The sequence below is a fragment of the Hyaena hyaena genome, unplaced genomic scaffold (genome assembly GCF_003009895.1).
Source record: "Hyaena hyaena isolate Hyena2069 unplaced genomic scaffold, ASM300989v1 scaffold_194, whole genome shotgun sequence".
NCBI lineage: Eukaryota > Metazoa > Chordata > Mammalia > Carnivora > Hyaenidae > Hyaena > Hyaena hyaena.
Window position 1 is genome coordinate 1,259,571 of NW_024080826.1, and position 9,786 is coordinate 1,269,356.

The window sequence follows — 9,786 nt, forward strand, 5'->3', positions numbered from 1 at the left end:
TCTCATGATTCAAACAGCTCTCTGCCTTGATGGATTCATTGTCCTTGTTATGACTCCAGTGATTAAGATTTAGGGACTCATTTTATGTTAACAAACTGGTGAATGAGGGAAGTCAGTGAATATTTGGGGAGTGCACGTCTAGAGATTGGTCAGGGATAAGGCTTTCTCCAAAAAGGATTTCATAGCAAAAAAAAACCAAGAGCAGCAAGAAATACAAGCATTCTTTACCCTGTACCATGTATTAGGCAGATAATGTGATGGTTTTACTTTCCATTCTAAAAAAAATTTTTTTTTTAAATTTTTTAATGCTTTTTATTTATTTCTAGGAGAGAGAGAGACAGCGTGAGCAGGGGAGGGTCAGAGAGAGAGGGAGTCACAGACTGAAACAGGCTCCGGGCTCTGAGCTGGCAGTCAGCACAGAGCCCGACGCGGGGCACGAACCCACGAACCGCGAGATCATGACCTGAGCGAAAGTCGGACGCTTAACCGACTAAGCCACCCAGGCGCCCCTCTAAAAAATTTTTTTATTATTCCTATTCTCCAGATGAAGCTGTTGAGACCCGGTGAGATGAAATATTTTGCCCAAGGTCTCACAGGTAATAAGCAGCAAATCTTGGATTCAACTCCAGGGATTCACTTCCCCCAAGAAACTAGCATGACATTTTTATACCTCAAGTGTCCCGAAACAAGTACTATGTCAATGAAGGTGACCCTGCAGACTCAGGATACCAGTCCTGAAGACATCCATTAAAATCAGGGCGCAGCCTCACTTTCAGGAAGGGAGGGTCTGGTCTGCTCCAGAAGCAAAGCTGTGATCTCACATAACATGTTTCCACGTGCCCACAGTCCGGGTGTTGGAGAGGTTTTAAAGAGATCTGTTTGAAAGGGCATTTCTTTGATCTCCAGCCAGTGTTATTTCTGCTTTGCTGTGAACTTGACAAAGGCCAGCTAATTGTGCATCTGACATCACATGAAACTAAACTGCGTGCACATGAAGACCCGTAGTCACACAATTAGCCATGACCCTTTGTGATTAGCTAGGATACAAAATGGAAAATTCTGGGCCTGCAGTATGTTAGAATAGAACGTTTGTCTTCCCCATTTCAGGTCTAAAAATAGCTCTTCAGGTGTACTTTATGCTGAGGAGGAATCTTATAGGATTTCAAACTGTACAGACAAATATCACCGCGAGCATTTTTGAGACACTGTCTTCCTGTTCTATGGAAATCAAGATGTTTGAAAAAGTCTCTGACATGTGTTGGGGTTCCTCCCTCACTCCTTCCCCCAGATTCTGACAAGTTAACAAACACGTGCAAATGTCAAGGATTAAAATATCTGCCTCACTGTTGATAGAGCGAAGCTGGAGAACTCACTTTGGATCCACTGAAAAAATGAGCTTCTTTCTATTTCCCACCTGCATTGGACTTGCAGGGCAGAGGTGTCCCGCCTGGTGAGCTGGCCGCCGTCTGCACCAGCAGCCCAGAGAACGCCCCCCGGGACAGGGCCGGAAGGCCAAGGCAGGTGACCCGGTTAGTACACCTCCACCCACTCAGGAAGTGACGATCCGCAGAGGGAATGGCAGATGCCAGATGCTGGTTCCCCTACATTGGTGGGCGGGTGCGAATCCAATTTCGTGGGAGGAGAAGCTTCTCCTCTAGAATATGAAAATCCAGTTCTAAAGCGAACAGATGAGCTGGTGGTGGAAGGCGTGACATGCTGTCTGTCTAGCTATTTACCGAATGCCCTCCCCCCGCCCCAACCCGTATGCGTGGCCTTGGGCTCCTGGTCACAGGCACCGTGCAGGACTGGACGTGTGACCCTCCTCTGGAGATCTTTCTCTCTAGGAGGGGGAGACGTTGGTGCACACACACATTTGACTCAGCCCTCAAATAACAACACGATAAGCTGTATCGCAACCTACCAGCTGCTCTCAGGAAGCAGACAGATTCCATCGCATCTGACTAGATGGGAAACTTACAGATTCTAAGGAGGATGAGGCCATTGGTGAGTGGAGGAATCAGGACAACTTTCATGGGGCAACTGTCTCCTAGAGAAGCCTGTTCTCAGAGGGCGGGCCAGGACGTGATGAGGGGCAGTGGGGCTGGCGGAGAGCAGGGGGTGCGGTGGGTGTTTGATGGAGTCTCTGTGGATAAATGAGAACAGAATGTTTTAAAGTCACGGGGGATGCCTCGGGGAGGTCTGCTAAGCCAGAGCTTCCTGAGTTGGGAGAGAAAGCTCACTGAGGGGCTGAGAGAAAAGAGCCCACGCAGGAGGTGACGAAATCAGGAACCACAGCAGGGGGAACAGGAATAGAACCCACGGGTACAGCCAAGAAGCATCACACAGGTGGCTTCTACAAGCTTCCATTCCCTTCAGATGCTGATGCCAATGGAGATGAGGAACAACCCAGGAAATATGTCCATGGGACCTATAGGCACAGCCTCTTTGTCCTGGAGAGAACGTGGCATGGGGGCCTCCAAGTTCATGCCCACACTCAGGGCTGCCCATCTCGGTTGGAATCTAGTCTGCGTTCTGATGATGAAATTCATTTGGGACAAGTTAACCTGACCTGAGTGACTGCAGTTTATCTGTGCACTGAGTGAACCTCAGAAGCGGGCACAGCATGGAGCTGGGCCTCACACAGAAAGGGGCCCCAGATCGATGGAGTAATGTAGGCCTGCAAAGCGGTGAGTGATCTCAACATCAGAGGATTCTGGGGCCAGATCTCTGCTTTAACACCTCCTCACCAGGTCACCATAAGTAGACCAATAGAATTTCCAGGAGTTTGTGAAGTGGTGAAAACAATCCTCTCTCTGAGCTATTTGGAAAAAGAAATACTGTGATTCGAAGTGCCCAGAATAAAGGGTCACTCGACTGTCACTTGCAAACTGATGGTTCACTTCTGAATAGCATTTCCACGGGTCCCATGAGTTGATGCTACTTCTGTTCTCCATGACCTTGTGCGTCTCCTCTGTAAAACTTCCTTCATTTCTGGGCACGCCAGCTCCTTTTAGATAACCACAAGCGTACTGAACTCTGATAATATGGCAGCGGTAGTGTTATGGATTCAGCATGCAGAGCAGAGTGCAATGCAATATGGCCCATGCTTTCCCAGAGGTGAAATCCAGTCATGGCGGCAGGCGTGGGAACGGGAAGTTGAGTAGTGCTGACCGTGCCATGCAGGTGTGTAGACGTAGTTACACAACAGCACAGATCCAGGGAGTCTAGTCACTAGTGTGCAATGAGCATGAGCAGCAGAATGATGGGTACAGCTTCTGGAGAGGGAGCGAGCAGGGAAACGCTTGAGAGAAGATGGTGATGGCGATGGATACATGCTCCGGATAAACCCGGAGGACTGGCACTCACTGGGCCCCACTGCCGTCATGTTCTGTACGTGCCCTCAGAGGACAGTCTCAGTGCTAAAAGTAAAAGTGCGAAGTACTAGTATTGAGCCCTGAGTCAGGCACTGTCTGGGATGCCTTACACGTATTCATATTTCATCTGAAGGGTGGGAAACTGATTCAGAGAGGTGAGGTGAGTCAGCCAAAGTTATGTCAATAGAAAAAGACAGAACAAGCATTTCAGCTCACGCGTTATGAGGCCGGGTCTGATTCTCACAGGAATGTATCATATGTAGCAGGAGGTTCCAACGAGAACATCCCTGTAACCGGCTTAGAAAGCGGTAACGTATCTTAGTTTTGTTTGTAATACATAGATTTTATGTTATTGTATTTTGAAAATTTACGCAGTGTCCATACTGTTCTGTGTTCTTTTATGTGATGGTGAGTCAGGCGTGGACACGTGAGGAGACAGAGGAGAGACTCGGGAGCACAGTGTATTATACTCCCAGGTTCTAGAGACAGGAGGCAAGGCCCACAGGGCCGCATGGGGTGGGGGTCACCAACATAGGTCAGGAGGCAGAAGGGGCAGGGCTGAGGGGAGAGCCCAGGCCATGGCTTTTGTGGACTTTCCATGGGAAAGCAAGGCGGGGCAGGTGAACAGTTTGGGACTAGCTAGGTGGAAGAGCTTTGGTGGGACCTAAGCCACAAGGATGTCCCTAGCTGTTGGGCACCTGCGCTGGCATGGTTAAGGAAGAAGAGCCTTGCCTCGGGCCACAAAGTGTTGGGCACTTTGGTGCCTTTAAGTATTGGGTAGCCCAGGGAGGGGCACTCTCTCTGTAGCCAAAAAGTTGTATTTTGTTTAAAGACATCAAACATCATAATACATAAAAAGTAAAAGCTATGTAACAATACGCACATCCAACAAGCCACCCACACTACATGCTCACCTTAACGGTTTCCATTTACTTTGCGTTGTCCAAACGTCAGTGTCACAGTCCAGCTAGAGACATGTAAGTGTCTAAAAGTCTCCCCATGTCCATTCCAGCCCATCTCTGCTCCCATGGCCAACCCAAGTAACCACGCACCTGCTTTCCGTGCCTATACATTTGCCTTTTACAGATATTTCATCAGAAATGGAACCACACAGTATGTGTACCTTTCCACCAAGGCCTGCTCAGCATCGGTGTGTGTGGATTAATGCACTCACCAAAATTGAGAAGCGGTCAGTCATTATTTCTTCACATACTTTTTTTTTTTTTTTTTTACACCTTTTCTCTCTTCTTTCTCTCTGGGATTCTCAGTGCAAGTAAGCTGATAAAGTTGACCATCTCCCAAAGGTCATTGAGACAATGTTCATTTTTTTAATATTATTTTTCCTCTCTAATCTTCCTATGAAATAATTTTGACCCCTCTGGCTCTAACTTTACGCACTATTCATCCCACCATCTCAAATTTTCTACTGAGCCCTCTGGTACATCTGTCACTTCAGGTTATTTACTTTCCAGTTCCAGAATTTCCATTTGGCCCCTTTCCTAGAGCTCTATGAAATCGTGTTTGTTGATTCATTGTTGTTACACTTCCCTTAAATTCTATAAAGTCGATTTCCTTTACTTCTATTAGTATATTTATAAGAGCTACTTTGAAGTCTTTCGTTTGCTGGCTCCAACAATGGGCTCTTGTGCAGAGACAGGCTCTGCCGACTGCCCAGGGCCCCCGCCACCCTGATTAAACCTCTCCGTTTCATTTCATGTCTTGTAACTTTCTGCTGAAGAGTAGACGTTTTAGATAACATGCTGTACCAGCTCCGAATTTTCTTGAAGGTTATTTCTGATGCTGTTTATTTGTTTAGTAACTTTCCTGGGTTCAGATCATCTGTGCCTGCTGCAGGATGGAGCTCTTGTGAGGGGAGAGACCACATTCAAAGTCTGAGTCGACCAGAGTTTTGCTTTCCATGGGGTCCCGTGGAATCTCCCACACACAAGTGCATAGCCCCGGGCTCAGCAGGAGCGTGGGAATACCTTGGGGCCTCTGGTCTCCATGGCACACATATGCGGTCCGAACCAGGAATATGTGCTTCCCAACCATGCCCCCAACCTCAGGCTCAGAGAGAAAACAGGGGGCCTTCCTCTACTCATCCACCTCTGAAAGGTTACTTCCACCCTGATGCCATGGCCTGCGGGCGTTACCTGCTGCTCCGGGCCGAGGGACCGTCCTCTGTCATAGCAGAGAAACTGAGGGCCCTTCTCAATGACCTGCCTTTGCGGAACCTCCAGGATCTGGACTTGAGGGATCAGAGCACCCCCAGGCCAGAACGCCACCGAGTACCACCATTCTCACTCAAAACCAAGCACTTTGTCAATTTCCAGAGCACCAAAATAGTGGTTGTTCATGACTTTTTCCTTGAACCTTGCATTTGGTTTTGAAAGAGAGTATTTGCTGATCATCACACTGGGCTGTGACCACTCTCTACTGTCTTCATAGCTGATCTGTGAGTCTAAAATTATCTCAAAATAAAAAGTAATTAATTATAACATTCTTTCTTGCTTGGGGAGGGGGAAGAGGGATCACAAAATCCTAGAACTGAGAACCACCTGGTTTACTAACTCTCTATAAAATTATCCTCTACAGGTGTGAATCGTGTCTAATTTCAATACACACATTAATGTAGGAATAAGCATACTCATTTATTATTCTAATAAAGGTCTTATTTTGGAGGTTTTAAGGGTAGGTACTAGAGACAGGGACACATTGGCACTCTCGAATCCAACAACGTGCAGTGAGAGAAGGTTCTGAAACATACAAAGCATTGGTAAAACCGCACAGAACCACTTCCTGTCTCCTAGGAGATGGGTCCCTTTCTAGCCTGTAATGAGATGCAAATAAGAAGAGCTGCTGAATAATGAAGAAACATTAAAATGAGGCAGATTCTGATGATGGGAACAGGCCAACAAAGACAGCAGAGAGACAAAGGGTAGCAGGCAAGGAGAATGTGTCAGAGAGCTCATCCCTTTATGTGCAAAAGCTCCGGAATCTAGCTGCCTGTGCTTGAATCTTAGCTTTGCCTTTTGACTGGCTATGTGATTATGAGAAAATGCCTTATGCTCTATGTTTTCGCAGCCTGCAGATGGAAGTCAAAATGGTATCTTTGTCCTGGGGTTGTTCTGTTGATTAATAACTTAATACATGTAATGCCCTCAGAGTTCGCTCTTGTCACATAGTAAATGTTCAGTCGTGCTGGCTGTCATTAGTGGGAGCCAGCCCTGTCCCGTGTGCTGCTCACACCCGCAGTCAGAGCTCACCTTCAAGTTGTGGAGGCAGCCGGCAGACACACCTGTGACCAGTGGTACGTGTTGTGGCTTCATTTCCCGGAGCTGTCAAAACAGAGCACCACAAACCTGGTGGCTTAAAATAGAAGACATTTATTGTCTTAGGATTCTGGATGCTACAAGACTAAACGCAAGATGCTGGCAGTGCCATGCTCCCTCTGAAAGGCAATCCTTCCTTGCACAGGGGAATCCTTCCCTGTAACTTCCCAGCTACTGAGAGTTTGTGGGCCATCTCTGGTGTTCCTTGTGTGTTCCGGAACCCCAGCCTCTACTTCATTACCAGGTGGCATTCTCCTGTGGGTCTGTCTTCACATGGCCGTTTTCTTATAAGGACTCTACTTACATTGGATTCAGGGTCCAGTCAATTCCAGCGTGACCTCATCTTAACTAATTACATCTGCAAAACTCTATTTCCAAATAAAGCCCCATTGGGAGGCTTTGGGGGTTAGGACTTTCCAGTGTTTCTTCTGCTAGTGTGTGTGTGTGTGTGTGTGTGTGTGTGTGTGTGTGTGTGTGTATGGGGCACATAACAGAATCCAAAACATGCTCTTGAGGGGACCAACTGTCTTTACAGCAGATGCAGAGAGAAGTCTTATCTGAACTTCCCTCATCTGACTGGAGCACAGCCTCCGGAGAACTCAGCTGCCATAAATCCCCTTCCCAGGGAGTTTCCAGACGGGGAAGTGACTGACCTTTGACATCATAATATTAAAAAAAAATTGTGTAAGCAAGGTTCATCAGAACCCTCCCTACTTTCCTACTGAGGCCCAATTTTATTAAGCTGGTATATTACCCTTAGCTGTTTGGAGAGCCATCACCTGTGTGAGCTCCCATGCTTAGGTGAATAAACCTTGTCATTTTGGCCATTAGGCCATCTCTTGTCAGCTCATCCGCATGTCCTGATCATCAGGCATAAGTTGGTAGAGGAAAAGTTTTCCTCCCCTCACTGTAAAAGAAACACAGGAATATAATGGGGCCCCCCGGGTGGCTCAGTCGGTTAAATGTTCACATCTTGATTTCAGCTGAGGTCGTGATCTCCCAGCACAGAGCCTGCTTTGGATCCTGTCTCTCTCTCTCTCTGCCCCTTTTCTGTTCACATGCTCTCTCTCTCTCAAAAATAAATAAATAAATAAATAAATAAATAAATAAATAAATAAATTAAAAAGTTACATGGAAAAAAATGTACATATATTTATTTAAGAAAATATTTTCAAAGAAAACAATGAGACAAATAAAATTGCTTTTCCAGTAGAAAAATATACTAAAAAGTAATTATGATCAAAATATATAATTAAAAAATAGTTGTTGATTCCAAACAAATACATCACTGTAATAGAGTATCTATAAGCACATACAAAATAGAAAAGAAAAATTAGTGGATGACTTTATTGACATTGAGATTGATGAGGGAGGTAGACAGAAAATTGAATAAATGATGTTCGAGTAACTAAATGTATAACTGTCTAAAAAAACACAACTGGAGCCTGTCTTAAATCATGCAGACATATATTCTCAAAAATCTTTTGAAGTCTTTACAAATATGACAAAATCTCAAGAGAAATACAGATAAAATATGTGAATAGATCATTTCTACAAGGAATACAAAATGTCAAATAAATACACACAAAGGTAACTTATACCCAAATAAATTTTAAAGCAGAAATTAGTTAATTTTTGCCTATTAAAATGGCAAGAAATTGTACTATTTTTCAAAATTGGTGTATATGTATATATGGTATATGATAAATGAATATGTGCATATACATATTTTACATATATTATTTATCAATTAATTAATATTAATTATTATATAATTCTTGTTATATTATATATTATTTATTATATTATTGACTTATATATTAATTATTATTCAGTTAATTTATATAGTAAACATTTTATATACGCAGTAAATGTGATATATAACCATATACTTAAACTTTACACCTAACAGCTTTCCTTTTGGAAATATAGCTTGAAGAAAACTACGCATGTATATAGACACATTTGAACAAAGGAACCATCTCATTTTGTAATGAGTTTGGGTCCAGACTCAGTGTGTTCAGCAAAAATATATAGAGAAAAACTTCCTTCTTGGAACTATTAAATTGCAGATAACCAATGATTGTTGCTGTATCTTAATCATTAAAAGGTAGCCCTGAATACAGGGTCCCGTGTCCTTCTGAGCCCACACGAAGCTGTCTCCTTCATTTAAGGCTATGCCACCATGATGCACGAACCGTCTTTACACACTGAAGAGAAAGCAGCCCACGGGCCTCTCCTCTCGCCCAGGCCCAGGGCTGGCCCAGCGGGCTGCAGGTCAGGGTCTCTTATGTGTAATTTCCTAGCGAGGCTTCAGGCCAACAAGGCACCTCTCCTCACCAGAGACCCCCACTTGACATCATGGCGAACATATAGCAAAACAGAGAGGAGTGTCATTTCTGCGGCCCCTTCTCAGGTGTGACCAGCTGTGCCAGGTCCCCACACGCCACTCTGTGACATTATGAGAACTGGGGGAATCATGCCAAGTTTTTCTCCAAGTGTTACGTTTTATATTTGCCTTGTATATAGTGCGCGCGGCAGGCGCCCAGCCTTCCCATACAACATCTCCGCACGGAGGTGAGATGACCCGGATTCGGGTCACACCTGCAGACTCTGAGACAGAGGAAGGACTTATTCATCCAGCCTCCCTGTTTGCTTTCAGGGCGTGTGTTTAGCCAGTGGACCGGTGATTGGGATTCCCCAAGCTCTTCTGCTTATCCACTGTTTCCCTCCCCTCCTTTCGCTGAGGGTACAGAGCTACCGTACAATGCATTGAATGCACATTTATGATAAAGCTCCACCATCAAGGATGCTTACAAAAGCACAATCTGTAATTTAAACATTTTGAAACAATCTAAATATCTATTGGTTGAATATGTTCAAACCATACTGAATACATATATAAGGTATTAATGTGGCAGCCAGGACGTGATACAATATGGTTTCTTAGAGTTATGTTAAAAAAAAAAAAAAAAAAGCAGATCCTGGAAAAAGATTATGTAGTATGATCCCATCTGTGTTTAGACATGTTAAGTGTACCTCTATATTATGTACATATGTAAACAAGGAACAGAGGAGTG